Below are 17,503 nucleotides of genomic sequence, written 5' to 3'. Positions count from 1 at the left end.
ATGGACTTATCGGCTTTTGCAAACAAACCCTTCAAGTGCTCCCCATAATGTTTGTGTTATATTACCGTATTATACCTTTGTGTCTGTTCTTGCCTTTTTGTGTATGTCCACTCTTGTGCATTCTTACCGGCATAAGTACACATTCTTTGCAACATATTCAATCCACATTGTATTTTGTCATTACTCTTTCATCCTCATGGAATCCAGTTTTGCTTGTGTCCACAATGGCACGTGTTGTAGTTTAATTTTTCCTTCCTGATTTGATTTCATGTCATTTGACATTGGTTACATTGATTGTGTTTTGTATCGCATTGAGGTTTTGTTCAGTTCAAATTTATTTTATATTTCATATTTCCACTTTCTCAAAGATGAGATTACAAAAAGATTGACAGTAAAACAAGAATACAAAATATATACAATCATGTCTTTTGATTGGAGAAGAATAAAAAAAACATACTTAACACAAAATGTATATGGTCATATCAAATGAAGACGTCACAAGTAAATATCAGAAATATGATGGTGCCTACATAAAAGCTATAACGCTTGTAAAACTGTAGGTTCCCGCTGTACAACTGTATAGGTTGTTATTTCATTGTTCGTTTTCTTATGCATTTACTGAGGGTCCCATATCGTACAAGCTCTGGTTTTTTAAGTGGGACCCTCCATTTCCATTCCCATCCTTATTCAATTTGTTCTACATGTATGTGTATGTGTATGTATTCAAAAAATATTACAATTCTGTTTTCTTTATTTTGTAACCCATTTATACCCGTATTTTGTTCATTTACGTTTTTGCACTTATTACAAATGTGTTCTGTTTATGCATTGTATACAATTTCTTTGTTTATTTGATGGAAATGAAAAAAATAATCATTTTGAACTTTGACCGTTGAAGTTCTATTTGCAGAACGACGTCATTTCTTTGGTGTCACAGAGCAATTCTGAAATTGTGCACAGCTTTATACCGTCACTCACGTGTGAAATGTAACCTTTTTAACAAAACGAGACATCACAAAACAATTCAGGCAACGCGCATTGTACTGTACCGTCACTCTATGAAATGTATAAATTTCTAACAAAATAATGGCGACGTCATAAAGTAATTCTGACATTGCGCATTGCTTCTGAATCGTACCGTCACTTCTGTGAAATGCAACATTTTTGAACAAAAACACGCTGCGTGTCAATGTCAGTGTAAGGTCCCTTTACAACATCGCATCCACCACACGATGTCTCGGTTCAATTTTCCCCCTCCCCCCATACTTTTGTTTATTATCATTATTTTTTTTTTACCCAAAACATAAAACAAATATATACTTTGCCTAATTTCCGGTCTCTGGTTAAAACTATTATGCAGACAAAAATTAAAGACATTAGGAAATTATACAATGGTTTCTTCTTTTTTTTCTTTTAGATTAGTTTTTTTTAAAATAAACTTGGGCCGTTTTTGTATCCAGGTATTCATATGTCAAGGAGCATTCTATTTTATGATTCCAAGAGGAATTCAAAGTCCATTTCATGAAAATTGGTTTTGAAGTGGCCGAGATATCCAAAAAAAAAACAAAAAGGTGGGATATCTTAGCCTTTCAAAACCAATTTTCAGAATACAAGTGTATTTAATAAACTTTGAATTCCTTTTTGACGTGTCATTTCCTTGTGTATATTTTCTTACGATAAACTTCTTAACTCATCACTGGCAATTTCATCATCAATCATTTTTTTTTTTTTTTAGGTATTCGTGTAAGATTGCGGCGTATATAATGAAAGCACAATCATCGACCAGCCCTTGCTCATCATTACAGTCACACGTTGAGCTATACTTAGTACAGTACATTTACTGTAGTACTTGATTGTACAGAATGCTAGGATTAGTATAGCGCCATCTTTTGCCAGTCAATGCAGAATGCACATTGCCTTTCATTGTCGAGCAGACGCTAGGCAAGCCGCTCATCTCAACAGCGTTGGATGACACGCACGGTGAATCCAAGGCTGGCCCCCTGCGCTTGTGGATTCAACGAAACCATGTTTTCAGACTGGCGGCGCGGGCAGCTAGCTATGTTATCGTGCCGTAAAATCTCTTTGTGGATAATCTAATCCAATATTTGTTGAAAAGCTACAAAGTGACCTGACAGCTCGTGTTGTCATCAGACCAGATTTATCGGCGACCTCATGCTGGTTATCTGTCGAGGTTAGATTGTACTTGGAGGTAAGTAGACGACGTTTTCTACTCAATTTTAAGCTAGTTGTCGATAATCAGTAGACCCCTAAACTACTCTTGTGGGTGAGGGGCACGTGTGTACCCCCGAACTTGCCCGTTAGGCACACTAACATCTCTCGCAGGGGTACGTTGTCGCTGGTCTTTTTCGGGTTCGGACAGAATTGGTGTGGTTAAATTCACCTAACAGTTTGAATAGTTTCAGAGTGTGTTTGTTGGTACCGAAGCTCCAAGTTTCACAACTTTGCATCCATCGCTGTACAGGCTTTGATAGAGAGAGAGGGCAAAGTGTATAGAGAAAGAGGAATTTAGGTATCGGCTGGCGGTAAGCCGAGAGATGCGCAATTCGTGTGTATGTGATGTGTGTGTGTGTGCGTGGTAAGGTAGCAGCGTAGGGTCTTGAAGCAGCCACCTTAACTCCCTGGGCTGGCTGGGGTGCACATCATATCATCCATGTTGGCGAGACGGTGCATTGGTCCACAGACACGGCCACGCGCTGGGAAGGCTTGCTGTCGTGTGACCCAAAACTCGAACCGCTGATGAACCGATTTAGAAGAACTGTGCAGACACGCGACATCTTAACGACATTTCCTTTAGTGGTGTGCATAGCTACACTCTTCAAGCAAGCATTCTTGTGCTGGTTAGCTTGTGCAATAGCATCAACCAAAATGAAATGCACAGGCTACAATAGTACAACATCTAGATTTCTAGAACTAGAGTTTCTAACAGTTCTACAACAACCACTGCCTTTGCAACTGTCTGAATGAATACTTCACGGCTAATGTTAGAATAATTCAAATGTGGATTTATAGACATAAAGGATTATGGATCATATGAAAATATGTAGGTTACAAACTATATAACTTCTCTATACCATGACACGAAAAACTACTGAGTAAAAGAGAGAAATCATAACCAAAGTGAAGAAATATAGATGAAATACCGTTGGAGAAACATTCCCAGGAAATTTGCAGGGCAGTGCTATTTTCTTGGCACATTTCATTTGCGAACAAGCAAGGTGATACATCGTCCTCGAAATGGAGGTGGGCATTTTCAAATCAAAGAGAACATTGAGACATATTCGTTTTGCTTCGCCCACCCTGGCTTTTGCAATGTGTTTTCTCAGTCACCTAATACCCCCGCTTCCCATTTTATCGAATCCTAATTCTCTTAGAAGGTGACATAAAAGAGAAAAGAGCCAAGCGGATGTGAAAAACTCGAGCTCTTGTGCACGACTCCAGACATTTTAGCTGGTGGCTTATGTTCTCTCATTTGTGGCTGACGGGCAAAGCTGATTTGAGGTTGTTTTCTCCATTGAAGGCTTTTGCTTTCTTCCATTTTCCTGCAAGCCCCGCTGCATTTTCTCACACATTCAGCAACGGCGAAAATGCAAGCTTCCCCCTCTAGCTTATTTTTACTTAATCACTGGATTATTGTCGTCCATCCAATGATGGAGGGTCGAGTTTCTCTGCAGAGAAAAGAAGAGCTGGAAGGGTTTCAAGGCACGCTGGATAACATCGCGTGGTAATGAAAATCATTGATTTTCATCAGCATTGTTGCAGTGCTGATGTTGTTGGAAGCAGCTTAGGGGAGAAAAGTACCTTGTTGTGATGTAAATTGTGTTCGTATGTCAACTTTTCACTCTGCTATATACAAAGTAAGATATCACACTACATTTCATTTTCCTGTTAGATAAAGCCACAACTCTTTTATGTATTAGCCTGTGTTCACGCCTTCCATTTTCTTTGTAAAACAACTCATACAATATTTATACTAATGTCAGATGTTTATATGGATATAACATACTATTCTTGTTGGTGTTCTGTTGCATGCTACACAGCATTTCAACTATTTTGGAAAAGAAAATTGTTACCAATATCCTTGTATTTCACAGTCACTAATATTTAGTTACTAATTTTTTGCAAGCACTTTTTTTGGCCGAAAATTTAACACTAGGAAATTATGATCTGAAAAGTGAAGATCAGACATACAAATTGCCTAGATTCTAGGAAAAATGTATCATGTTAAAAAAAAAGAATAGTGTGGAAGGGTAGGAACTGCTATTATCCATAGATTGCCAAATATGAAGTAGGAATTTTCCAAGTTATCCTGTGCATGTTAATATGTATGCAGGTGGAACTCTTTTGTTTTGTGGCTACACAGGCTTAAAAGACTTCAATATATCTGCATAATCCATGGTGTCTTACAGTGCTTTAATTTCATTCAAGTAATTTGTACTTCAACTGTTATTATCTAGTTATACATGTGAATTCAGTACAGACAGCTGGTATGTGTATTGCCTTTCAATGAGTTTCATTTTGTTTGTACGCATAGGCTACAGTAGATGGTATTATACGGTACCAAATTCCTAAAATTTTCAATGCATTAAGAAATATGCTGGGCTTCAAGGTCACATTTCATTAAAAGATTTTTTTTTTAAATTATCATGATTAATTTGGATAATTAATTATTATCATTATTCTTCTTATTATTATTTATTTATTTTTTATTTATTTATTTATTTATTTATTTATTTATTTTATTTTATTTATTTATTTTATTTATTTATTTTTTTTTGGGGGGGGGGGGGAGATTAACCACAGGTTGAGCTGAGTATATATCCAGTAGCAGATTTATAATAAAGTAGGAAAATGTGCTTGAAAGTCTGTAGAACTTTCCAATACTGAGCACTCCTAATCTTATGTTTTCAGCTATCACATATAAAAGTGGATGGTGTAAAGGAGGTTGGTACAATGTAATTTCAAGTTACTCCATAACAACTCTCCATGCCCCCCCTCCCCATGGAGACCTTTTTGTTCCTACTATAGACTGCAAGGAAGGCATAAGAAGCACATTGATTCTACCTTTCTTGTGATGTACTGTTTCATGGGGGGGGGGGGGGGGGGAGGAAAGAAGGAAAGATAACTGCTATACAATACATTGTACTTTGCATTGCTATAAATTACTGTTACGTATAAATGCAGGGCCCCTATGTCAGTTCCCTATTTAAACTGAAGGGGCCACCCTGTACAAATGAATTGAAGTAAATAGATAAATGAATGAATGAGTGAATGAATGAATAAATTTAAATAAATAGATAAATAAATTTCAAATAAATAACTGCATATATTTTAAATAAATGAATAAATTAATTAATACCAACAGTAGGTCAAAATATAATGAAATGAAAGGAGATGTATATCTGCTTTTCATATAATAAGATAAATAAAAATGAATTAATAGTGTACAAGATAAGGGAATTATTTTCAAACTCAAATTTGATTAGCAATTTCAGCTGATGAAAAATATCTTCAATGATATCCTGTACACTTCTATGTAAGAAAACTGCTACACAAAAGTTAGTTTGTATAGCAGTGGTGTAAAAATGCATAGCAAATTGTGATGCGATACCAGGAAAATTATTCCCTGAAGATGCATAATAGCACCATAGGGACTGTACAGTACTGGTTGAGGTAGGGATTCATGTTTTGAACATTCCTAAGTGAGATAATGAAAAGCCTCTTATGAAATATGAAAGAGCATGTAATTCTAAGAAGGATTCAATGTTTATTTGATGAAAATTGGTTTTCAAATGTCTGAGATATCCAAAAAAGTGCTAATAATAAAAGGCGACATGCCACAACTTTATTAGGATCTCTTTGTTTCACCTTGTTTTTGGATATCTCAGCCATTTCAAAACCGATTTTCATCGAATAAACTTTTGATACCCCTTAGAACTGCATGCTCTTTGACATCTCATGGAGTGGTTTCTGAATATCTCGCAAAATGTTAAAAGCTAAATCTACACCTCGACCAGAACTGTACACACCCTTTAATATGTCCAAGGCCTAATTGCTGATATTAGCTATATCTGTCTACTCTCCCATATACGAAAGAATAAACAGATCAAGATGACTTTCAACAGAATTGAATTATTCCGTCATCACATGGGTGGCAGGCTTGTGTGTAAACAAATGGTACAGGGCTTTTTACACATTTTGATGCATCATTTGCCACCTCCTTTGTCAGCGTACGCCTGCATTTAGCCGTGACTTGTCGTATTTACGTCCTACAAAGTTGTATCCCTCTGTGACCGTCTCCCACTGTGTGATAATGGCATTGTCGATAGTTCATGAACCGTTTGCGTGAAATTCTGAAAGTTGTGAACCCCCCCCCCCCCCCTCTTGCAGGGGTTATCCGCTGAGGTAAGTCAGGAAACAATTGAAGTTTCCTTTTTTTTCTATCTTTTTTTTTATCGCCTCTTGTCCGTGCTTTCATACCAACTGTAAACTCACATAAATTATGCATGCCATTTTTTCCCCCTTTTTTCCCTGACTGCTGGAATGGTTTGCTACCCCCCCCCCCCCCTTGCCCTATTTGTCTTGCATATCTTGAGTCAATATTTGCAAAAAGGATCAACACACACCAACAGCTATGATAGTGCTACTCTTATCAAGTTGGATTGTGGCAAATCTACTATTTGTGTCTGTCTACTATTTCAACTCTTGAGTCTTAAGAGTTCCAGTAGAGAGGCAAATTTAAGAATAAAACATATAAAGAATGAAATTGCACAACACTGGAATTTGAGATGACTCATCTTTTCATTGTCTCAGAGTTTAGCTAATTATGAGGATTGAGAAGTGTGTTTACTCAGTCTGTGCTATGAGACTAGCTACGTTCATTCCCACAGAGGAGGACGACCACCCCCCCCCCCCCCCCCCATCCCCCATTCAAGCAATTGAATGTTGAAATGAACATGAACATTTCCAGAAAGATGAGATGATTTGGGTACAGGTCATCTGAGCTGTATTGCCCAGGGCTCGACACTAACGGTGGCCCGGTGGCCCGGGGCCACCAAAAATGAAAGTCGGGCCACCAAATTTTTAAAAAGGGCAAATTTGGTGGCCCGCCTCGGGCCACCAAAATTTTTTGAAAAGTATGTCAATAAATTCGTAACTTTTTGCGCCGGAAATTAGCAGTTAAATTTGTTTAAAGGATGGATGAAAAGGACTGAATGAGTGCCTGAGAGTGAGTGTTGCAAGTTTGTTGAAGTTTATTTATGAGTAGTTATGTCCAACTTGTAATTCTTAGGCCTATATGATCATAAAACTTAGATATTTGACTCAATAAAAAAAATGGACTTTTAATGTTTTTTATTGTTTTGGGGGACACCAAATTTTTCTCTCGGGCCACCAAAAATTTGAAATTTAGGATTTTGGTGGCCCCATCGGGCCACCAAACAAAAAAGTTAGTGTCGAGCCATGATTGCCCCATATGCACGAATGAGCTCAACACTCATTGCTGTTTAGGTCGAGTGGTTGCAATGTAATCAGACCTACAGAATTGTACCAAGTCTCACGCATTCTGAGTGAGACTCAAGCATTTAGGGGTCGTCTCACTATCTCACGCATGGCACCCATTTTTCTCACGCATCGGGCAAAGTCTGTAATTTGGGCCCATAATAAGGAGCATAGCTCAAAGGATTAAAGTGATAGTTACAATTGAACCCATATTTTCATTTTGTCTTTCAAAATAAGTAAAAAATAGTCACTTAAGTATGCACCTGATCGCACCATTAAGAGCTAAAAAATTGAAAAAGCTCCCTAATGTGGGAGGCCATGTGGGGGGGGGGGGGGGAACCCTTCCGACACCCTCGCTTGCACGCACATTCGCTCGCCGAGATGCCGAGTCATGAAAATCTCACTCATAAAGATTTTTTGAACTTGGCATCCCTGTGTAATACCACGAGCATCATAATCATTGCTGGAATCTACGAGGACCATTGACAACCTGTTGAAACTGTTGAAATATCATATGACTGTGAGTCATGTTCCATGAGACCAGTTACAAACTAGATATTTTTGGTGTCTAGAATCTTCTGGGGCATTTTTATGTAACCCCAAAGATCGTGAGCTACACAGACATTCAAATGATTTGATCACTCTCACAGAACATGCCAAGTTCAGCTTTATCTTGCACTGATCTTTTTAATAAATGCATTTTTATACCAAACGCTCTCATTTTGGCTTTTGAAACTGTGCATTCTGCAAACTGTCTGAATGGGTGATATTTTGGTCATGCTCCGTGGTTTGTATTCTTTAACATTCCCTAACCCCCCACCCCCGTCCCCCTACCTCCAACTCCGGTCCGCCCACCCCACCCCAACATCATGCAAGTGGCTTGACCTGTTGCTGTGCAATTGTAGGCTGGCATCACTGAGTCAAGATCTCACAGAACTTTTCAAAATCTCCCATTTGTCTTCATAGTTGAAGATGAGTCAGCGTTTATCTTTGCCTCTTGCCAATGACTTATCCAACTTTCTATTTTGTCTTTTAAAAAAAAGTTATCGTTCTTTCCTGTTTTCATTGCAAACAGCATTTAAAAGAAGCTCATTAATGTTTATGAGTAGCGTAAAGATTATTTCAAGATGACAGTAAGTGACTGATTTATTTTCTAATAGGGGACCTCATGCCACGATATATTATGAATCATAATCCGTTCAGTCCTGACCCCTACCCACATTTGCAAGGACTAATATTGCAGAGAAGACAAATTGCCTAGCTGACTCGAGGCAAAGTTCTTTAATGCCAGGTCTATCCCATTCAAATGGTGGTGGAGATCATCGAGAATATATCAACTGATGTATCGCTTGGAAATACCGCTGCTTTATGCCGAATGTCTTCACTTTTTACCCCCTATTCATATTCTTTTTTTTTCCCCCGATGACAAATGTATGATTTATGCCCCCGGAATACTCAAGTTAATGCCTGTCCCTTGCTTCTTCCATTCTTTGCGCTTATTAAATAAAGTCTGAAATGGCTCTATCACATTTAGGATAGTTGCAAATTTATTGATTGGAACAAAAAAGAAAAGTAAGATATCTCATAAACAGCAGCATCATCGCGAGGAAATAGATTAAATGCCAAACTTTGACTAATCTTGTCGGAGAGGTTCCAAGTTTGATTTCAAAGAAATGCTCTGACTTGATAATGGAGAGATTCCCGTTGTTGTGGAGCAATAAAGATGATTATTTTTATCTTTTGATACATTGACTATTAAAACTGACTGGAATGATAATTGAACATGGTTCCCTTAGGAAAGGATGCCCAGAGCTTTGAAGAGGATAAGTGAGAATTTTTTAAGAGAAATTCACCACCAGCAAAAGATAAATCTACACACTTTAGTGTCACACCAAACTTCAAGTCCCATGATTATCATTTGGTCTGTTGTGTGGACAGTGTGTGGGTGTATGAGATAGAGGATTAAGAAAAGGAGAGATAGATAGAGAGAGAGAGAGAGGGTTGTGAGAGAGAGTTCATTTACCAAATGTTAGCTCATGTCATGTGAACAGTAGATGATCAAAAGCATACAGTGTACAGAACCGATTATTTACATTGGATCTTGTCAGACTGTCAAAGGATCGAAAAGTTTAAGATTGCGATCTCAAAGAGCTTGAAGTTTTGCCGATGTGACTGCAAACTTCCCACAAAACTGTTCGTGGAAGTTCCCCCATACCATCACCTCTGCCAAACTTCTCGATCTTTTGCCAACTGGTGCGACCAAATGACAAAAGATCATGAAGATTTCGTGATGACAAAAGATCGTGAAGACTTCTCGATCTTTTGCCCATCTGACCGCGCCTAATTATAATTGCAGTTGAAGTGAAAAAGAGGAATGTATACATTATAGTACAAGAGCTGTAAATTTCTATCTTGCCTCAATTACATTTTTCTTTGCTGTGAATTGTATTGATTCTTAATAGTTTTTTTTTTTGTCTAAGTGTATCATTTTGAAGCATAAGGGTTGATCAGTCCATGCATCCCCTGCTTCAATAGTTACAATGTAGTTTTACACTGAAGATGAATTTAGAACTTCAACCCAGCTCAAAGCTAGGGACTGTGTGAACATTCTTAGCTAATCTTCAAGTTAGAACTTCGACGATCTATTTATAAAACCACTTTACATTTCTGCCTCACCACTGAACACTGAACAAGAGTCATTGCAAGCTGCACTCATACTCCACTTCTGGATGTTAAATCACTGGGTGTACATTGTAGTTCATTAGTGATTCAACATCCATTACATTATATCTATCTGTCTATAGATCTATCTATCTCTTTATCAATCTATCTATATCTACTGTATCCCCCGTTATTTTCGTGTAAAGATATTTTCGCGAATGAGGAAGTCATAGACATTTTCGCGAGATGTCATTTTCGCAAACTGACACCGATGCTATGAAATGTAAATGCACTATTACGCTAGCGCATAAAGACATTTTCGTGTGGTGTGAAATTCGCGATCCAACTGTGATTCGCGAAATTCACAAAAATTAAACCCTCGCAAAATTACCGGCGAATATACAGTATCTATCTCTACAAAGCGAGAGAAAGAGAAAAGGGAGAGAACTCAGTATAAAAGAGAGGAAAATGATAAGAAAGTGTCAGCGTGTGTACACCACATTAAGAGGTTCATGTAAATGATAGGAAAGATGGGGGTGTTTATTTGCAAGAAGAAAGAAAAAGGGGAGTTTCAACCAAAAAACAACAACTTTCTAGGGAGAGGGAACAAAAAAATGATGATTGAAAGGAAGAAAGAAAACAAAAAAAAGTTTACGGAAAGAAGATTGTGAGCACCATGTACTGAGGATGGAAACTGGTGGGCAGAGATGTCAACTTTTACCCCTTTTTTGGCAGTATTTTGTACTTTTTTGTGTTAAGAATATGGCAGGTTTCGTGGAAAATCACCAGAAATGTTTTTATGCCTTATTTCAGCTCTCTGAATACTGCAGTGCTATTTGCAGGGTGTGCTTTGGGAGGTTGGGAACAAACTAAAGCTGCTTATAGTCAGAACTTCATACATACGTCACATTGCTGACAGTTTTTGTACAATCGTACTCTGCTGGAAGCCTGTCACTAATGAGCTGGCACATAATGGGGGAATGCCATTCAAATGTCCATCCTCTTATCTCTCTGTCTATACTTCTCTCTTTTTCATTCTCCCCCCTCTCTCGCCCCCCCCCCCCCTCTTTCTGTCTTCCTCTTGCTAACAGACAGATGGACAGACACACGTTGGTATTCTGGAAGGTACTTGTAGAGTACCTGTAGTTGAGTGATCACCGCACGTTGTTTTATTGTGTCGTTTCATGGCCTATTAAGCCCATTCATTACTGCTTCATAATGATATCGTTTACATCAAGCTGTTCTGGTACCAGAGAGAGGGGAAAAAGGGAAAAAAAGATGAAGCAGTATCATGGAGGAGAGAGGCTCCATGATATCATGAGGAGCATTATCCAACATGACACGGTGATTTCATGGAGTACCAGGGTTTGGTATGGCTGGGAAATGTGATCAAAAGTGTACAATAGAGGGGGGGGGGGGGGGGGGGGGGGCAGAAGGGAAGGAGAATGTACTAGTATTAAGTGAAGGGCTTAAAAGTGAGGACATGTCAGCTACAATACATGTATTGGGGAAGAGAAGGAATATTTCAAGTCATTTCAATGTACATATAATGTGAGACAAAAAAAGTAAGTATTTACAAGGAAAGTAACTACTGTATATTTATACAGTAATATTTACTGACAGGAGATTTCAATTCCGAGAAATGTCTTTGTGTGTCATATTATGCTGTGAAAGGATTTAGTCTAACATTTTGTTGCATTTTGGATTCATAATGAATTTGTTGTTACGGATATGTACTCTGTAAACAGAGTGTGATTCGTGTATTGTAAATGGAAGCATGTTGTATTGAACAGCACCAAAATGTCTCACGCATTGTTATTACTCGCCCTCATCCCATCATCTTTGATGTAAACAGGATTTGTTCTAGCAAGATGCTCCTTCAGATCTCCAATGCACTTTGTCATCGACATCAGTTGATTAAATGCTCATAGCAAATTCGATAGCGCTTGGCGACGACATGCAGCGCTGCCCGCCTTCATCGGGTTGGGATGGAATGCTCGGAGGGAGCTTCAATGAACAAGCTCTTTGTCGAGAATGCAATCAGGAGAAGTACACATGTAATGTCGATGGTTTTCTGAATCCCGCTCTTATCATATGCCGCTGTGAGCTGTCTTAATACACAGTGGCTTCAGAATTCCGTCATTTGCTTGTCTACACTGTCCTCTGAATGTAAAACTCTAACATGGGGTGGCTCTTTAATATCATGTATTGATCAATCTAGGCAGTTTTATGTTCCCATAAAGTACATTTTAGTATTCGATGACAATCTTCCCTGACTGCAGGAAGTTTTCAATAAAAACAGACTCTCTACGGGTTTTCTAGAAAAACAAAGCAAAAAGTGTTATTACAGTGAAAGTGTTCTACGCAGAAAGTGGATTAGAATTGAAAAGGATGGCTTTTCCAATCAAGACAGAGAGAGGTTCACTGGCAGAGGAAAAGAAACCAGAAAAAAAAGAATACAGAGTAGGATGCAAAACGGCGCCATGCTTTGTTAGGAAGATGAGAGTTGTGATCCCTTTATTTCACTCTTAGTTCAAAGAAAACGCTGACGTAAACTCAATGGAATCATGATGAACACGGAAATTGGAACATGAGGCAGGATACAGTGTGTATTTTATGAAGCAGAGTGACATATCCTTTAAAGAACATTGTGTAATGTTTACAGACATCTTGAAATAATGCAATTTAAATTTGTGTACCATGGGGGGGTCATCATTCGTGTATTAAACAAATTGCTGTCCATGAAGTGAGTTGTTTTTTCCTTTGCGGAGAATGAACCCACATGAGGAAATCAAGTTGTACCGGATCAGTGAATGTTTGATACCACAGACTAGTTAGAATATTCTTGGGTAATTAATGAATTTGGCATTTTTTATTTTTTTGGAAAGCTACTGGTATGCAGGGCTCAACACTAACTTTTTTCTCCAATGGCCCATGTTGGCTACTAAAATCTTTGAATTTCAAATTTTTTATGGCTCGAAAAGGAGATGTAGCGGCCCAAAATAAAAAGAAATAGAACAATTTATTTTGACTTTTAGTTGCCTAGTCAGGCCACCTCTCATGGCAAAATTTTGTTTGTTTGTTTATTTGTGTGTTTTTTTGTTAATCTTTATGTACCATTCCATATTTGGTTGAGTTATCAATTTAAGCCCATTCACACTTATGGTGAAAGACCGAGGTATTTTATATGGTATTTGATAATGTGATAGCAGAGGCACTGCAAAATAATTCATGAAATACCATGGTAAACAAAAGTTGTTAATTTGCTTGATATATGCATGCATGTTTTGAGTGAGAATCTTGTCACAAAATACCACCCACGACACTTGCTGCGTATTTCTCATGTGGCCTGACACACTTCTTGTCTTTACCTCGTACGTGCTTGTGCAGTGCTTTAAATACTTCCGAGTGCGGACGGGTCGGAAATGCGAATGGTACCAACTGAAATACTGCGACATCTATTACTGTATACAGCAAATATTTTGATAAGTTTTTGTTTTCGCGAATTTCTCAAGTCAGGTACTATTCATGAATTTAAAAACATGCAAAAATATTAAATGTGATCCCCAACATAATGTGACGTGCATGTATGCATTTCTCCGTTCAGTACTCTACTCCCCAATCCCAAATTTAACCACTTTTGGAAAAGACGAGAAGTCCTGATTTGCGAATAATTAGACTCGCTATTAAAATATACACTTGTATGGCGTATACAGTACCATATCACCAATGAGAACAGTGCCAACAAATTCCCATGACATTTGATACCACAGTAATTTCAGTGTGAACGCACCTGATGACACATCAACATTTAGTATTATCTTCCCAGATAGATTTGACTCGCCCGGTGTAAAAAAAGAAAAAGAACATGTATAGCGGTCCGATATATCCAGTTTCAGATACTTGATGCATGACACATGAGTGTTAAAATGAAGAGTTTTATGCAAACAATGTCATTGATATGTGATGGGGATGGTTTTGATATTTGTTTTTAGAGGGAAAATGAGAGAGTATTTTGGGACATTGAATGAGTACCAGTGTAAACCTGTTGAAGAATTCAAGAGTCCCGAGAATACTCAGGCAGCTATAGGTGTCTGTGGGAAATGCGCATTGTAGCAATATCGGACCCTCCTCAGTGGGTTAATACCGTCATTCAATCTGCCATAACTTCGGCTACACGCCCCCAGTGCTGCTCAAACATTTTGCTGTTTACTTCATACATGTTAATTTATTGATGTCAGTGATGTCATTCTCAATGGCTTTTTTCTTGGAGCAATTATGTTTTCTGTAGAAAACACTTTGTGATACATTTAAAGGGTGTAGACACTTTAGCTTTGGGCCGTCACTATACACCGTACTGTCAATCCTATTGACCTGCTGTCAAGCCCCCATGGTGATGTTAAGGAACAAGGGTTTTTTTTCTTTTTATTCCTCCTCAGTATTTCCGCTTAAGTGGGGGAGGATAACCGGTTTAACAAGATTGATTTTTTTGTTGTTTAAACTCCCCCTATGTCATAAGCAGATGCCCTCATATTGATTTAGCAACTTGATGTGGGGTCAACGAACTGGGGATCTGGAGTTTGGTATCACTTCATAGTAGAAGTCAGGGAAAGACGCGGTGGCCGTGATGACAGTACAAAGCGTGATAAAATTGAAGAAACATTGTATTTTTTCCAAGAAAAGGTTGAGCCCTGAAGCATATTGTCAATGACTTTCATTATGACATCATTCTTTTAAAAGACAGTAACACAACAGCATTAAACAAATACGGAAATCAGTTGCTGCCATGTTGTCGACAGATTCACACAATTTTTAACGATTCCTGTCAGAAAATACATGTTGCAGTTTACCCATGGTCACCTCCTTTTCCTTTTCTCTTATTTTTTTAAACCCAAGTAGCGTATTGAAGCTGTCAAATGAATATGAAGAATTCGGGTCAGAGGTCAGCCAGAGAGGACAAATTCTGTCCAAAATACTAGCCAAGTGGGAAGGTGTAGGACACCTGTTAAGACAGGCAGTTGCATCTACACTGTACGTGAGCCACTGTGTATGTTTGCCAGTTTTTAGTTCTTGCGTTTATCGTACTTGTAGTTAATATCCTATTTTGTTATATGCAGATGACGACATTGTACATCTGAAGAGTTTTTCCTCTATGGAAGTCAATTCATCACAATTTATGCCTACATGTAGTGAAAAGTGACTTCATGGAGTTAATGGCAGCTGCTAATCAATTGATTAAATGCGGGCAACCATGAAGATAATTGACGGATCCGTGATGCTTTGTCCAAATTTTCCTCGCGGAAGTGGAGCTGATTGCGTCGGTGTGCCGTAACGCTAAAGAGCTGGATTATAGAAGAAAGTGAAGGGAAGGGCATCATTCTGTCCGATCGTTACGGCGGCGACCCGGTGGTGTGGTAAATTGCGCTCTTGTTTGGCAAACGTGTATTGATTAGTGCAACTGCTCTCCCCTCGTCAAGGGCATTGAATGTAACATCCTTTCAGACTAAAACATTCCCTTATCAGGATTGACATGCAGGTATAGTGCCTTCGACGGAGAAGAATACATGTATGAATGCAGATGATTATAAGTGGCATGTTTCTCAGGGTACAATACTTTCTATGCATGGCAATGATGTCTGCTTGGGAATGGAAGGGAGAGGAAAAAAGGTAGGGAATAGAGAATTAAAAGAAATGAAATCATGACTAAGCAAAAAAGAGCTTCATTTGCCAGAAATGTCTGGAATCTGGTGCGGTATTTGTGTTGCTTGATCTTTACAAACAAAACAACACATTACGGGGGTTCATTGAGTCGGTGTGTTCTTGAATATCTTGTATTATTGAGACTGATGGAAATGCTTGCATTCACTTCTGCGGTATTTATGTATGCACACCACTTTCTACTGCAGAGATGTTCAACATGAGCATGGTGGTGTGAGGGTCCAGTGAGTTGCGTGGGTTTCAAGTTGAGACAGAATGCTCTGAACTACCAAACCAGAGAAGATGAGCATTCACTCTGTCATCCAAGGGTGCTCCTTTGTCCCTAAGCCGATCATGGATTGCACAGGATTAGGATTAGGACAAGACTCTCATACAGGCTTCAGCACGGTAATCCTCTTGAGAATATCCTGTCAAGCTGTCTTCACTATCCTCTTTTTTAATACCAGTTACTTCTTTTGTAGATCAGTGTCTTAAAGTACAACTGTCATTTGTAATCTTGTATCTCAAAACCCATGAAGGGAGGCTGGGGTCATTTTCATTTTATTGAAATAGTAATTCTATCTAAATCTGAGGTTTTAAGCACAACAAAGCTAAATTTGGCAAGTGTGTTATTTTCAAAAGAGCTTTTGGACACAAATCTTTTTCATTTTGACAATGCTCTTCTCAGTCTTTTACTCAGGAGGCTCAGGAACGAACATAAGGAAGAAACCCTGCAAGAAATTTGCCAAATAACAGCCAGTGAGAGCACTGATGCTCTGAATATTCTGATAGAGAATGAATGTAGTAAACGTGCCAAATTTCGAGATATTATCTGATCATCCCTTTTTGTCAGTTACTCTCTAAAAAAAATTGAGCGAAAATATTCACTCTTATTCAATCCCTGATGTCACTCCAAAATGAGTGAAAATGAGCATTTTCACTCAAAATTCACTCCAATTTCACTCGAAATTCACTCTTTTTTGTATTCACTCTTTTTGAGTGAAAATTTTCAGTCGATTTTTTTTAGAGAGTACCATGGAGTCGTGAATGCCTCCTTTATGTGCACACAATTTAGAGTAGGACCCTCAACTTCAACCCCCTTTTTTTAAATAATATTAGCTTGTAAAATTCAGTATATCCCATATATTTATTTGCGCTTAATAGAGTTGAGCAACAGTTGAGAATCTTTCAAAATCTGACATTAAAGGACAAGTTCACCTTCATAGACATGTGGGTTGAGTGAATGCAGCAATATTAGTAGAACACATCAATGAGAGTTTGAGGAAAATCGGACAATCCGTTCAAAAGTTATGAATTTTTGAAGTTTCTGCTCAATCACAGCTGGATGAAAAGACTACTATAGCTTGTGATGTCATATGAGTACAACTATATAAAGAAAGTATAAAGAAAGTTCAAGATATTCTCACTTTTCTCACATAATTAAAGAACACTCGACTTCTGTCTTTCAGAAGTTAGGGGGAATAATATTACCCCTAACATAAGTCAGTAACAAGTCAAGGAAATGTGCGCTTTCTTCAAAAAGTCAAGTTTTGTGCAATTCTTTTTTTGTTTTCCTTATATCTTTGTACGCATGTGACATCATACACTGTAGTAGTCTTCTCCTCCA

At 38.2% G+C, this 17,503-nt stretch overlaps 1 long non-coding RNA gene across 1 annotated transcript in view; it reads left to right on the top strand.

The window, feature by feature from the left end:
- Window positions 1–2,015: 2,015 nt before the first annotated feature.
- The window catches only part of LOC139714388 (uncharacterized), an 80,429-nt gene continuing 64,941 nt past the window's right edge, over window positions 2,016–17,503 (top strand). The window contains exon 1 of the long non-coding RNA XR_011709693.1: window positions 2,016–2,209. This is a non-coding gene — a long non-coding RNA (uncharacterized lncRNA). The remainder of the gene's footprint in view (window positions 2,210–17,503) is intronic.

This window comes from Diadema antillarum, unplaced genomic scaffold (assembly GCF_040938485.1).
Source record: "Diadema antillarum isolate AM-2024a unplaced genomic scaffold, OU_Dant_1.0 seq00002262_RagTag, whole genome shotgun sequence".
Classification (NCBI taxonomy): Eukaryota; Metazoa; Echinodermata; class Echinoidea; order Diadematoida; family Diadematidae; genus Diadema; species Diadema antillarum.
Note: the sequence above shows the minus strand (reverse complement) of the source record. Positions and strands in the feature narration are given on the sequence as shown.